This window comes from Typopeltis vanoorti, chromosome 23 (genome assembly GCF_054136105.1).
Source record: "Typopeltis vanoorti isolate ZY-2024b chromosome 23, IOZ_Tvanoo_1.0, whole genome shotgun sequence".
Taxonomy (NCBI): domain Eukaryota; kingdom Metazoa; phylum Arthropoda; class Arachnida; order Uropygi; family Thelyphonidae; genus Typopeltis; species Typopeltis vanoorti.
In genome coordinates, this window is record NC_143571.1 from 15,892,863 (window position 1) to 15,905,258 (window position 12,396).

Genomic DNA, 12,396 nt, shown 5'->3' on the forward strand with positions numbered 1-12,396 from the left:
AAAACCTGAGTTTGAGGGAGCTAAAACTTCACCACTTATGTATACGAGAATGTCGGTCCTTCAGTTTAAAAGCGCTTATAAAAATTCTTCGAGTTCTAGAGTGGATTCGAAGTCCTTCCAACCAAAAATGTGTCGTTGACAGTGACTATGGAGAGATTCTTTGTGCTTTTAAGGATATCATCAGTTCGCAACTTATAGCTCTATTAATCTTAGAAAAGGGTGTATTGTTATTACTTCAACTACTACTACTACTGCTACTAGTATTAGAAATGAAGTGAGAACAGAAAATTTAAGGTACATTTAAGATATATTTTTACTTCGCACTGAGAAATTAAAAGCAATAATTAGCCTTCTTTCCCTCCCCCCTTTTTTAAATCACTCATATTGCAAGCTAGGAATAATTTCATTCAAATAAACGATTCGAAGAATTGCCAGTTGGCTACAAGCTGCCGTATATAGGATAATAGTGGGCCTTATCATTATTTTTTTTATTAAACCTTCACTTGCCTTGACTAAAGGATTACTATTTCACACAACAGTACATTTTTTATCTCTCTGCTACAATAATGTAATCCAGTTTTTATGTTTTTCCTACACTCACATTACACTTTCCTCTTTTATCAGTTTCCTTTAGGAAATTATGGTTTTGCATCACCTGAAAATAGCGAATTGGCCAGAAGAGTCTCAGAAATGCTTAACTATTCTGGCCTCAATTCAAACCAAACCATTTAGAAGTGATAAAAATAAAATAAAAATAAATAAATATTTTTATTGGAATAAAAATATATTTTATTATAAGATCAAATACTATGTTTTGTGATGATCTTCATAAATTCAAATCAAGATAATCAAAAAAAAAAAATATAGCTCATGAACACCAAAAAGGCACTATTAAAGTTTTATTTATTTATACCATCCCCCACACATGAAAAGAGACCTATTCAAGACCTACCTATAACACAAACATGCCATGTCTGGGCAAGTAATCAGAGAGAGAGAGAGAGAGAGAGAGAGAGAGAGAGAAGAAACGAATCTATTAATAAGGTTGTATTCGTGTTTGGGGAAACAGCAAATCGAAAATTGCTATAAAGGGCAGAGGCATATGTAATGAAGAAATAGGACAAGATATTGGTTTTGTGATTTTTCAAACTGAAGTATGTGGATGTTAACCAGCATCCACCCAAATTCCTGCATGATTAAAGGAGCAGCATTTACGTAAATAGTAAATCGCCCTCTTCTGGTACAAAAAAAAGCTTTCTGATGGAAGCTTTTGATTCGCCACTAAGATGTGGGAACAATATTCCAAGGTTTTTGGATTTATAAAGCATTTGGAGTTGAATAGAAGATAAGCAACTTAATTTAAAAAATAAAAATGAATATATCATCCAACGCCTTTTATTCCCTCATAGGGGGTAGGTAGGCTGTTTTAGTCCTATCTAACGTTTGGAGACTGAAGGAGAAGTTCAATCTCCACCAGCAGCCAATCAGAGACAGCTGGCTCAAGATAATCACTAATTATACACGACATCAGGTCATCGTTTAGAACGTAAAAGAAGAACATTTTTTTCTAAAGGCAGAAGAAGCCATGGACGTCGTGGATTGACTCCAGGGTAGGTTATATGTGAAAGTCAACCCAAGAAGGGAAAACTGATTATCTTAATTAGCAATCCAAATATCATCAAAGAGAAGGAGAGTGACACAGAATCTTTTTAGTCTTTCTTCCAAGAAATAAGACAGGATTGTGCTTTGATAGCGTTAAAATTTACTATTATGTAGCTACTCTCAGGCACGTTGAAGAAGATCGATATTTAGAGCATTGATCATGGAACATCTTGAAGTTTGAGTCATTTGTCATTTACAAAATTGTGAATTTTGTAAATGACAAAAAGGAATGGAGTGTACTATCATCAGCAAAAAACTATTATGAACAAGATTGGATGTTAGTGATATAAGATCACTGTTGTGTGTGGGTCTTAAATATGTGAGATATATAAGTTATACTTCATTAAGTGCACAACATGGGACCGATAAAAGTTTTCCTATTGTGGGCTGTTTTTCTGAAACTGACATGTGTGCTACAAATATTTTAGGCACATTTACATAGAATATTACAAGACCCATGAAGGAACTAAAAAGAATTTAATTAAAATAAACCTACTCTTAACTATCTGTAATGATTTTCTTACTATTTAATCCTTAGCCTATGTATGATACGATGTGCTACAGATTACAAGCTTTTGTAATCTGTATAAAAATTAAAACAAAAAATAATAATAAAATAATCAGTGCACTTGAAAGCATATGCTGTTATTAATGACACGAGCATATCCTCTCAAGTACACTGATATAATTTTATGTTAAAGGCTAAAAATTACGGATAGCAGCATAATGTGGTCTATCGTCTGCTCGTAAAACAGTATAAGACACTATTTGAATGAAATACCAAGAAACACTCATTTGGCATTCTTAATCTACTATATCTGAAGTACAGGTACTCATACGTCGAGACTCGCAGCATGGCATCTCTTTTTTTTGGGGGGGAGCTGTTTTAAACCCCTTTCAAATGGCAGGAAGGAGAGCATGATTGGCATTCTATTACTATTATTATAGTCTACTCTGCTATAGATCAGAATAGGAAATGGCGCATTAAAGAAATTCATGATTATTATCTTCAGCCTATTTAAGAGTTTTCATAAATTACATTCAAGCTCGGTTGTATTAAAATTCTAGTATGTTTAAATACTGCGAACAGTTTACCTTTGAGATTCAAATGGCTTCTACCAGCTTGTATGCTATTTGCTGTGCTAACTGATAACCTTAAGTGAGGATTACACTCTTCGTTTTCTTTTCGTTTTCTTGACAACATTTACTTCGAATGCACTCGTCTGCTAAACTCTCCTTCTTTCCACACACACACACACACACACACATACACACACACACACACACACACCTACTTGCATGTCGTATAAATATAAATAAACAAAGAGAACATCGGGTACTGGACTTTGATGTCTTAAGATCAGAAATCTGATTTCGATTGAAAACGATGAAAGCGATGAAAATCAGATATCTATCAGCAGTTTACGTTGTCGCTTCTTAATGTGCACTCTTTAGAGATGTAGAGGATATTATTAATACGTAGAAATGGGGATATTATAAATCTGTCCTCATTTCATAGCCGAATGAATGGAACTTTAAAAAAAAAAAATTTTAGTTTCGAAAATAGACCAGAGAGCCTATGAGAATACAATCCTCAACATCGGGTTGCCCTGACATGCACTGATTAAAACACAAGAGCTCTGCCTGGGAGTCCTCTTGTTCGCATTATATTAATGTATTGAGTAGGTTTTAGTGGTCTGGCAGCTGTTGCGAACTGTTGGTCCTCATCAGAGACCAAGCAGAAAGCTTAAGAAAGCAAAATCCTTCTGTTCAGTACTACAATAATCCCATGTCAAAGAGTTCTATTTATCCTAAGTGAACTCTCTGTCAGTGCGTAATTATAATGATTGAAGAAGACCCTAAAAGACCTCATTTCGACGATTATAACTTAATAGAAACATAAGTGTCTAAAGAAAACCAAGAGTTCGAAATACCTGTCAGACCAATGAAACATAATCAGTGCACTAAGGCGAACACACAGGCCCATATCGTTTAAGTAATGCATGTCGGGGCAACTCGAATGCCAAGAATTGCATTCTTATAAGTTCTCTATTCAATGTTCGAAACTTTCTTTAAGTTTCTGTCGATTCCGTTATGAAATAAGGATGGGTTTATAATATTTCCTATTTCTAATAATTTATAATAGTCAAAACGAAGCGTTTTATGCTCTTCTTCAATAATTTGATGCTACTATAATTGTACTGCAGAATTAAGTTTACGTTATTACTACTTTACTATCGAAGTTTCTTCCGAATTAATCTATTATTTTTCAGGTTTTGAATTTTGTCAGGATATGCATTTCTCTCTTTTAAATCGCACTGCTAACTATATCAATCTGCTTGGGCCTTAGCCTTCCTTTTGGTATTTCTTTCTTTCCATTCTGACATCACACATCTGTTTTTCTTCTGATGACGTGCGGGATGCTCTCATATTCCGAGATAGAGCTCGTCGATCTCAATCAGTAAGTGTCGGTGGCATCCCAGGGGGGGTTTCCTTCTATGGTAGCACCATCAACTTTCCATCTACAGATTACATAAGCAACAATGGAGTTTGGTATACTGAGATGGGTAGTAATGTCACAGAGAGAAAATCACTGCTGCGAACACTAAACTATCATCCCACGTTGAAAGTCTGTCAGTTCAGCTGAATGTGGCATCTTGACATCCAGTACAGCGCAAAACATTCCATCTTTTATTATCAGACTTATGCAGACACTCTCTGATTATTTGTATGTAGTAGAATCCGAAATTTGAATGGCACATGAGGTGTCCAATTATTTTTGACAACATAGTGTATATTGTAAGGAATTATATGCCAGGAAAGAAATGGAATTTATATCCTGCTGATAGATAACTACTTGAGGCAGCATGTGGAGGGGATGCGGTATACTAGAGTAGTGGATTTGTTATAGAATCAGAAGAGCTATTCATAACCAATGTAGTCACGGTGCCTCCGATTAGGGAGAGTGACCATGCGGTCTTGACTTGGTATGTTGTCAAGAAACGCCAATGTGGAACTACAAGACAGGTGATTGTGACAAGCTTAGGAGAAAGGTTGGAGCTATGTCATGGCATAAAAACCTGTAAGTAAAGGATGTTAGTAGTGCATGGGATATAGTTAAAGACTATCTGGAGGAAGCAATATCAGTTTGATGTTATGCCTTAGATCAAGGCTTATTTAGACAGGAGTTAGATGGATGCGTAGTATCATTAATCATGAATATCATTAATCGTAGTGGATGGTATATAATGCGAAAGGTGACCAGTAGGCTCGTGAACATTACAAGGTCAGGCAAGAAAGGTGATCAGCATGGTAAGAAAGGCAAGAAGAAACTAGCTAAGCAAGGCCAAAGAAAATCCCAGAGTTAATTCACTACCTGGAGAGTAAGAGATAGAATGACTATGGAAAGATAACCTTAATCAGCGCAGATGGAAGTCAGTGACAGAAGCAGACAAAATAGTTGTGTTACCGAGTGACTACATTGTAGCGATATATCATCCAAGTAAGGTTAATGCTGTGACATATATGACAGAGGCTTATGTGAGAAGAGAAGTTAATGAATAGGAGGTTCTTTGGATATTGTAAAATATAATGTAAGTTCAGCTGTGGGGTTAGATGGGATATCAGATCGCGCTTTAAGTCTCAGCTCTAAGAAACTTCCACGGGAATGAAAAGGCGGCAAAAGAATTCTTTGGCTCTAAGACTGCAATTGCAAATAATAAAGCAATTAGTATCTCAGGAGTAGTGGTAAAGTATTGAAAAGCTGGCAACAGGATTCGAATGAAGAGTCAATCATGCCTCTGTAATTTACTAACTTTTTATAATAGTGTGACAAGATGGATAAAAAAAAAGTAGCCACACAATGATTCTGCTGGATTTTGCAAACACATTTGACAGAACACCACAAGGAACTCCCTTACGCAAATGAGAAGAAATGAGGATGGATAGGACACTGGTTATATGAATACGAGGGTGACTGTTGGATAGATACCAAAAAGTGGTTTATGGAAGATCAGAATACAGGAGAATGCAGGTGGCCAGTGGTGTGGCGCTAAGGTTCGTTATTACTAGGTCCATTGCTGTTTAATTTATACATAAATGATATAGGAAGTAATCTGAAGAGAAGTATTCAGTTGACTTGATGCAAATTAGGTAGAGTAATAGTTAATCAGTGCGATGTGGAGAGCTTGCATAATGATATAAATAGGTTGTCAGTATGGGAAAAAGATAAAGGTTATCAGATTAATGTGGAGAAAGGTAAAATTGTGCATTTTGGGATAAATTGATTACAGGCTATGTACCACAATGATGGAACTGTACTTTACGAAATGGGTGAAACTAGGGATTTGGGGAAGGTAGTTGATAGCTAGTCGACGTTTATAGGGCATATTGCTAAGGTTACCAAGTTGCTTATATGATAATTTGGCTATTGAAGAACACAGCACCAAGCAGACAAGAAAGTTGCTGTTCCACTTTATATAGGCTGATCATATTTCCTTGAGACAAAAACGGGACATTGGGATGGCAAAAATGGGACGAGAGTTATGTAATATTCTGTATTCATGTAAAAGACAATAAAAAAGGTTTATTATTATTATTATTTATTCATCGTCTGCATATTACTTACGCAGCAAATTTCGGTCTTTCAACACCTTATCATAAAACTCACTCCATGACAATTTTGTCTTACAACTAGTGCTTTTTTTTTTCTAGAAAAAAAGGTGCCGGCGCTCACCGTGAAGATGTTATTACAGCAACTTCCACACTTTTAACATATCCTCCGATATACCCTCGTCGTCTCAAGATCGCTTCTTGCTTTTGGTATCAACTGCAGAATGGTGACCTCGGAGCAGCCATGAGTACCCATATTTACTAGGGTTGAACTAAGTGAGAGGAGGACCTACTATCCTGATGAACATCAGTGAAGAAATTGTCCGTACAAGCAGAGATGGCCTAGATGAAGTTACTATGATTCATCTGAGAGAAACCCCTTTCACATTCACTGGAAGACATTGCAATTGTGCCCAAAGTATGCTTTAGAGAAAGAAGTATGTCCGGTACTTTATTTTCTTGAAGATATTCACGGAAACCAAACTGCTTCTCTTTCATTTAAGTGAAATTTGCGTGCTAACTTTTTGATTTCAGCTTCACCAAATGTCAGATGCGTCCCAGGATTTTCTGGCCAATAATTGCAATCTAAAATCTTAGCACATTCAGGCATATCAGCATCATCTTTTTCAAGCAGACGCTTTCCGACAGCTTCGTTCAGACTTTTATAGAAAGCAGATGAACTTATTGCAGGACTGTGTTTTTCATTTTTGTGGATCTCAATACCTTTCAACTTCATGTTCTTCTGACTTTGAAGAGAAATACTATACGGACCAGGATTTTCAATTCTTTCTTCAAAAAGTTGAACTGTATTCTTTATGCTCCTGTCTGCTTTCTACAAATCAATATTTCTCTATCGTAAATCTAGACTTAGTTCACTAAGTTTTTGGAGAGCTCACACATAAGGCCCAAATCAAAAACAAACTCACATGACGTTATTTTTATTAAACGGCCCTCATAAAGAAAGTGATATCTTTTGCTTCTTCTGCTGTCTTCTTTTGCCTCCAGAAAGTGATGGACGAGGATTCAAAGTCTTGCCACACTGCAGAAACAATGCGAAAGCTAGATGCAACCCAGTGCTTAAAATTCTGCCAATTTTAAGAAGTTGAAGTTCTAGAGTCGCTGCACATTCCAGTTCCCTAGCATTCTTAGGTGAAGCATGATAAGTCACATAAAGTTTGTCACTCTTAAAGCTCTTGAAACTCTTAAAGCTATTCACTCCTGCCACATTGTTCACTGTGTCACTAATAGACAATTCAAGGCGATGGCTAGCACAATGCCAGAAAATAACACTAGGAAACATTTTTTGCATTAGCCTCCTTACGCAATTACGCACACCAAACAACAATGCTGCACCATCACAAGTTACAGACAATAAATACTCCTTTAAGTAATCTTCAGATAATCCTAAACACTCAAGATGACTAATTAAAGAGCTTAGAATTCCTCTAGCAGTTACATCTGATAATTCGATCAAATCTAGGAAAGACTCACTGGAACCGAAAGTTCAGAAACAACTACACGAACAATAACAATCAATGTTATTCTGTTACTCACAGCTGTCGATTCATCAAGAAGTAACGATAGTTTGTTCTTGGAGTTTACTATATTGTCTATTAATGTTTTTCTCATTTCATTTGCGATATGGCTCACAATGTTAATGCAAGCATTTGCAGAATGAAGACTATATCTCATGTCTAGTCCATTAATTTCCTATAAATTTATTTCGTCTTCAAAGTTGTTAAATGACTGATTTCTCCTCGCAACTTTGTAAGCGGTTCGAAACACTTTTTATGTTACGTCTTTATTATGAGACAAAGTATTTAGGAAAACTTTCTCTAATATTTCGTTTTTTGCTTCAGATTTTATTTTTTGGCATGCTTTGTGCGCTGCACTCCCCCAATGATCGTGAATCTTTTTTCTTAATGACATTAACTGTTATTTTTAGAGATTCTCCAAAATGACTGATTTTACCATTTGCCCACTCCGCTGAAATTTTCGTTCCCATGTGTTTATCGACGGCAAGACTTCCGACATCACGACACACTTTACAGCTCAACATTTTATTCTTGACATACAGCCACTCGTTTCTCTCGCAGAAGTCATTTTTCTGCTAAAGTGTCCAACATTCTGGACAATCATTATCAGAATTTTCTTCCTTTTGACCACGTCGATCTTCGGTCTTGGTTTTGTGATCTTCTCCACCAAGAGTATTTTCGCTGCTAGTATTCTGTTTTACAGCATCACAAGCAGATTCAACAATTTCTGCTTATTCAGCCTTCCTTTTTTTACTCATTGACATAAAGTAACTACGTATTTTACTCATTTTGAACAATGATTGCACTGATTTAACTTACATTAATTCATAACTCACGTTAACACCTGCCTGTTGTAGAGTGAATATAGAACTGATCAACTATTGGAAGCAATCGGAAGTGAACACAACTTCCTGTTTCCGGTTGCGTACCAACCTAGGAAACAGGAAAGCAGGGTACCAACGTATGAGTAATCAAAACTGAAAATTTAATTCGTGAACACAGCACTATCTACCGGAATATCCATAATACATTTTGCTGTCAATAAATCGCAAATTTTTAAAACTTAAGAAAAAAGGTGCCGGTACTGCGTACCGTTGAGTACCGCCAGAAAAAAAAGCACTGCTTAAACTAACATATCCCTCATTGTCCCAACACTTATCTAGATTTCTTCTTTGACCACATACTGTACATAACAGATAGTATTCTATCAATAAGTGCTGTACTTCTTGGAATACAAAGAATAAACTCTACAATATTACAAAACTCTTGAAAGTCTAGGCGTTTTTCGCTCATTTCAGAAAAAATCTACCCATCTATCAAACACAGGAATGTTTTCTTTATTCCTTGTATCCAATTGCCTCACAATTATTGATTTTATGAGGGTCCACTGATCTAATACACGAATTTCTTCTGTTTCTATGGTGTGATGAGTTCTTCGTTCAGGCTGTGCTGTATTTCTTTCTATTCAGGTGTCTTCCTTAGGAGCACCCTCTTGAACTTCTCAGTGTTTCCTAAACTGCACTTCCACTTGTTGACATATTCTAAGCTAGTTTCATAGAAATTCTCATCTACCTCAAAAAACTTCACCTCATTAATTTCTCCTGAATCTACTAACATTTTCAGTTGTTTTTTGACAGTAGTTACAAACACTTCACTTTTTCTGGAATCTAAATCGTTTACAAGATTTTCAATATTCTTGGCTAAAATATTACTTTTTCGATTAAGCTAATGTATGTTTGCAACGTAGAGACGTGATCTCTTGCAAATGACAACCACAATTTCAAACAGATATCTTCAATTTTTGCAACATAACAGAGCATTTTTCTTGAGAAAGAAAATAAGAACCCATCAGATATGCTCAAAATTCTGCCAATTGGTGGACCCAGTGACAAAAACTTTTGTATTTCCATGCTCTAACAATTTAGCGAAATTGTTAAAGTCACAAAAACCCTTCAAGTCTTCAACTCTGACTGTGTATATATTGAAGTACACTTTTGCAATCAATACCTATAATCCGCCTCTTCAGTTCAGTTTCAAGTTTTTGGCAAGTCTTTTGCAACCACCAAAAAAAAAAAAAAAAATTGGTGTTCGTGTTACCTGCACACAAAACAATGTCGACAAGCAATCATTTGCGGGAAAACTTTTACCGTGACGCACAGTATGATAAACAACAAGAGCTTCACTCGCTGAAATTTTATCGCTTTCACTATCAACCATAAACGAACGGGTGTTTTTAACTGAAGCCAGAGTCTTTTCAGTATCCTTATGTTTCTGTCTACATAGATGTTGGTTGATATTGCTTCTGTCTCCATGAGCAACGGAAAAATGGACATTACAATGTCGGCATACCACTTTTGTTCCATCACTATACAGCTTGTCCAGTTTAATAAATTTGAATCCTTTCTGGATTCGTCATCAAAACTACACTTTCGCATATTTGACATTGCAAGGATAGACTTAAAACTTTAATCAGCTAACGCCTATGTTGTTCCCGTATAGGGAGTAGGCGGGGTCGTTTACCCTATCTAACGTTTGGAGACTGAGTGGGTAGTTCACTCTCCACTGGTAGCCAATCAGAGAGATAGCTTGCCCAAAGTTATCACTGATTCATCGGTACGCAGTGAAGAAGGCGGCAAGCTAGTGCCGCCATCCCGTGGTCTCTAACCCTAACAATATTTTTTTAATGTCTGAAAATAGTGTGGGTTCTACGGTCGATTTTCTTGAGTTTACGGGACGAAAAACCCGAGTTTCCGGGAGAAAAAACCCGCTAGCCCGTGCCAGAGATCGACGGGAACCGGCCGAAAAAAGGCTTAGAAAAAGTTCCTCTAGTCGGTGACTAGATTTAAACCACCAAATCCTTTCTTCGTGCGGTCAAGCGCTGTAGAGTGCAAACGCCACTTCTACTGAGCTACAGAGGCTCTTTTTTAAAATCAGCTAACGCCTATGTTGTTCCCGTATAGGGAGTAGGCGGGGCCGTTTACCCTATCTAACTTTTGGAGACTGAGTGGGCATTTCAATCTCCACTTTAAAACTTTAAAAAATATGAAATTTAAACCACCTCCATTGAATAACAAGGCCACCCGTTAGCATACAGGCAAAACAAAAACTAACGCTACAGCAGAACAGACGCCGCATCTGAGACGCGCAAGTGTTGAAAACATGTATTTTTTTCTCTCTCTGAATAAATCACTGCAAATATCGTCTGCGCGGTTAGCCTAGTGGCTATGCGCTTCGCAACCATATGCCTGAAGAAGAAGTGTCCTGGGTTCGATTCCCGTCGCTGATGTGAGGAGCTTAAGGATCTTCCTCAGCCATAGCCAAGTTAGCCGGTCTTGGATGTGGACAGCAGGGTTTTTCTCCAATTTATCTGGGGGTTTTCATCTCGCAAGCAGGCAAACCGGCCCCGTGAACACACGGATCAATAGCCATAAATACTTAACCCCCTTGAGGGGGCTGAACTCAGTGCAACCTGATAAAATTTGACAACCTGATAAAAAAATAAAAAACAGAAGGGCTAATTTTTTTGCTTATAAACAATATCTGCAAAACCAATATAATTAAAACATGGATCAAAATTATCTTACAGGGAAATAGTTAACAAAATTAAAGAAGAATCTGTGAATCACGTAATAAATGAACGCAATAAAATCTTTCGCAGTGATTACAACCAACATCATCAAAGAGCTGACAATATGTTAGACTCGTTTATACGCAAAAGTATAATGTCCTGATACCACAGAGATATGTATAGCAGAAAGGTATCAGAGAATAGAGGTACAGAAATATTGTGAGAGTTTAAAATTTATAATTTTAAATTCCAGATCAACATTTACGAGTATAATAAAATATGCTAGGTCGAACAATGATTCAGAAGAAACCAGGTAGTTAGTGTGCCAATACCCGAAAATGGTAGTGTAAAAAAGATAGCATTTCAATAGGCAACATATTTTTTACACCGAAGCTTAAATTCATTAACACTCCTTGCATTAATAACATATTCTGGTATTGAGTTCTATTCATTGAAATTGTCCATGTAAAAATTCTGCTTCTCACACACCTTTTCACCAAATTCTTACATAACTTCAAGGGATGGCCTCTGGTTCTTTCCCTCTTGCTTTATGCTCTTTATATAATCCCCACTGAGGTCTTTCCTTTGAAGCAGAATTGAGGAATTCAAACAAGGTGTCCTGTGTGAGCAGGAGCACGAGCAGCAAAGAACCTTGCATCTAGAGTGGTTGATGAATGGAATGCGTTGCCTGACACTGCGGTGACCGCAGATAGATTGTTGAATGAGTTTAAAGCATGGCTTGATGGGTTTTGTGTGCAACAGTGTTTGCCTTCGTGATGAGTCTTTTGATTTCATGGAGGTCTTCCTGTTATCAGTGCAAATTAATTGAGTAGAGCGATACCAAGGCTGCGAATGTCTAAACATTTTATTGTATAGTAAGACTTCTGGAGTTTCCATAATTAAACATTTCTAGATTGCAAGGTTGCTGTTCTATCGCTGTGCTTACTATGTTTCGATACGTGTTAAGAAAATTACTTTCGTCTGAAGTTTTCTTTCTTCGAATATTGTATTCTACACATA

General features: G+C 36.7%; 1 protein-coding gene across 1 annotated transcript in view; it reads right to left on the reverse strand.

Annotated features, from left to right (window-relative positions):
* Positions 1 to 2,897, reverse strand: part of LOC150093651 (arylsulfatase B-like) — a 41,288-nt gene extending 38,391 nt beyond the window's left edge. The window contains exon 1 of the mRNA XM_090412594.1: positions 2,758 to 2,897. The gene's annotated coding sequence lies outside the window, so the exon portion shown is untranslated. The remainder of the gene's footprint in view (positions 1 to 2,757) is intronic.
* Positions 2,898 to 12,396: the final 9,499 nt, after the last annotated feature.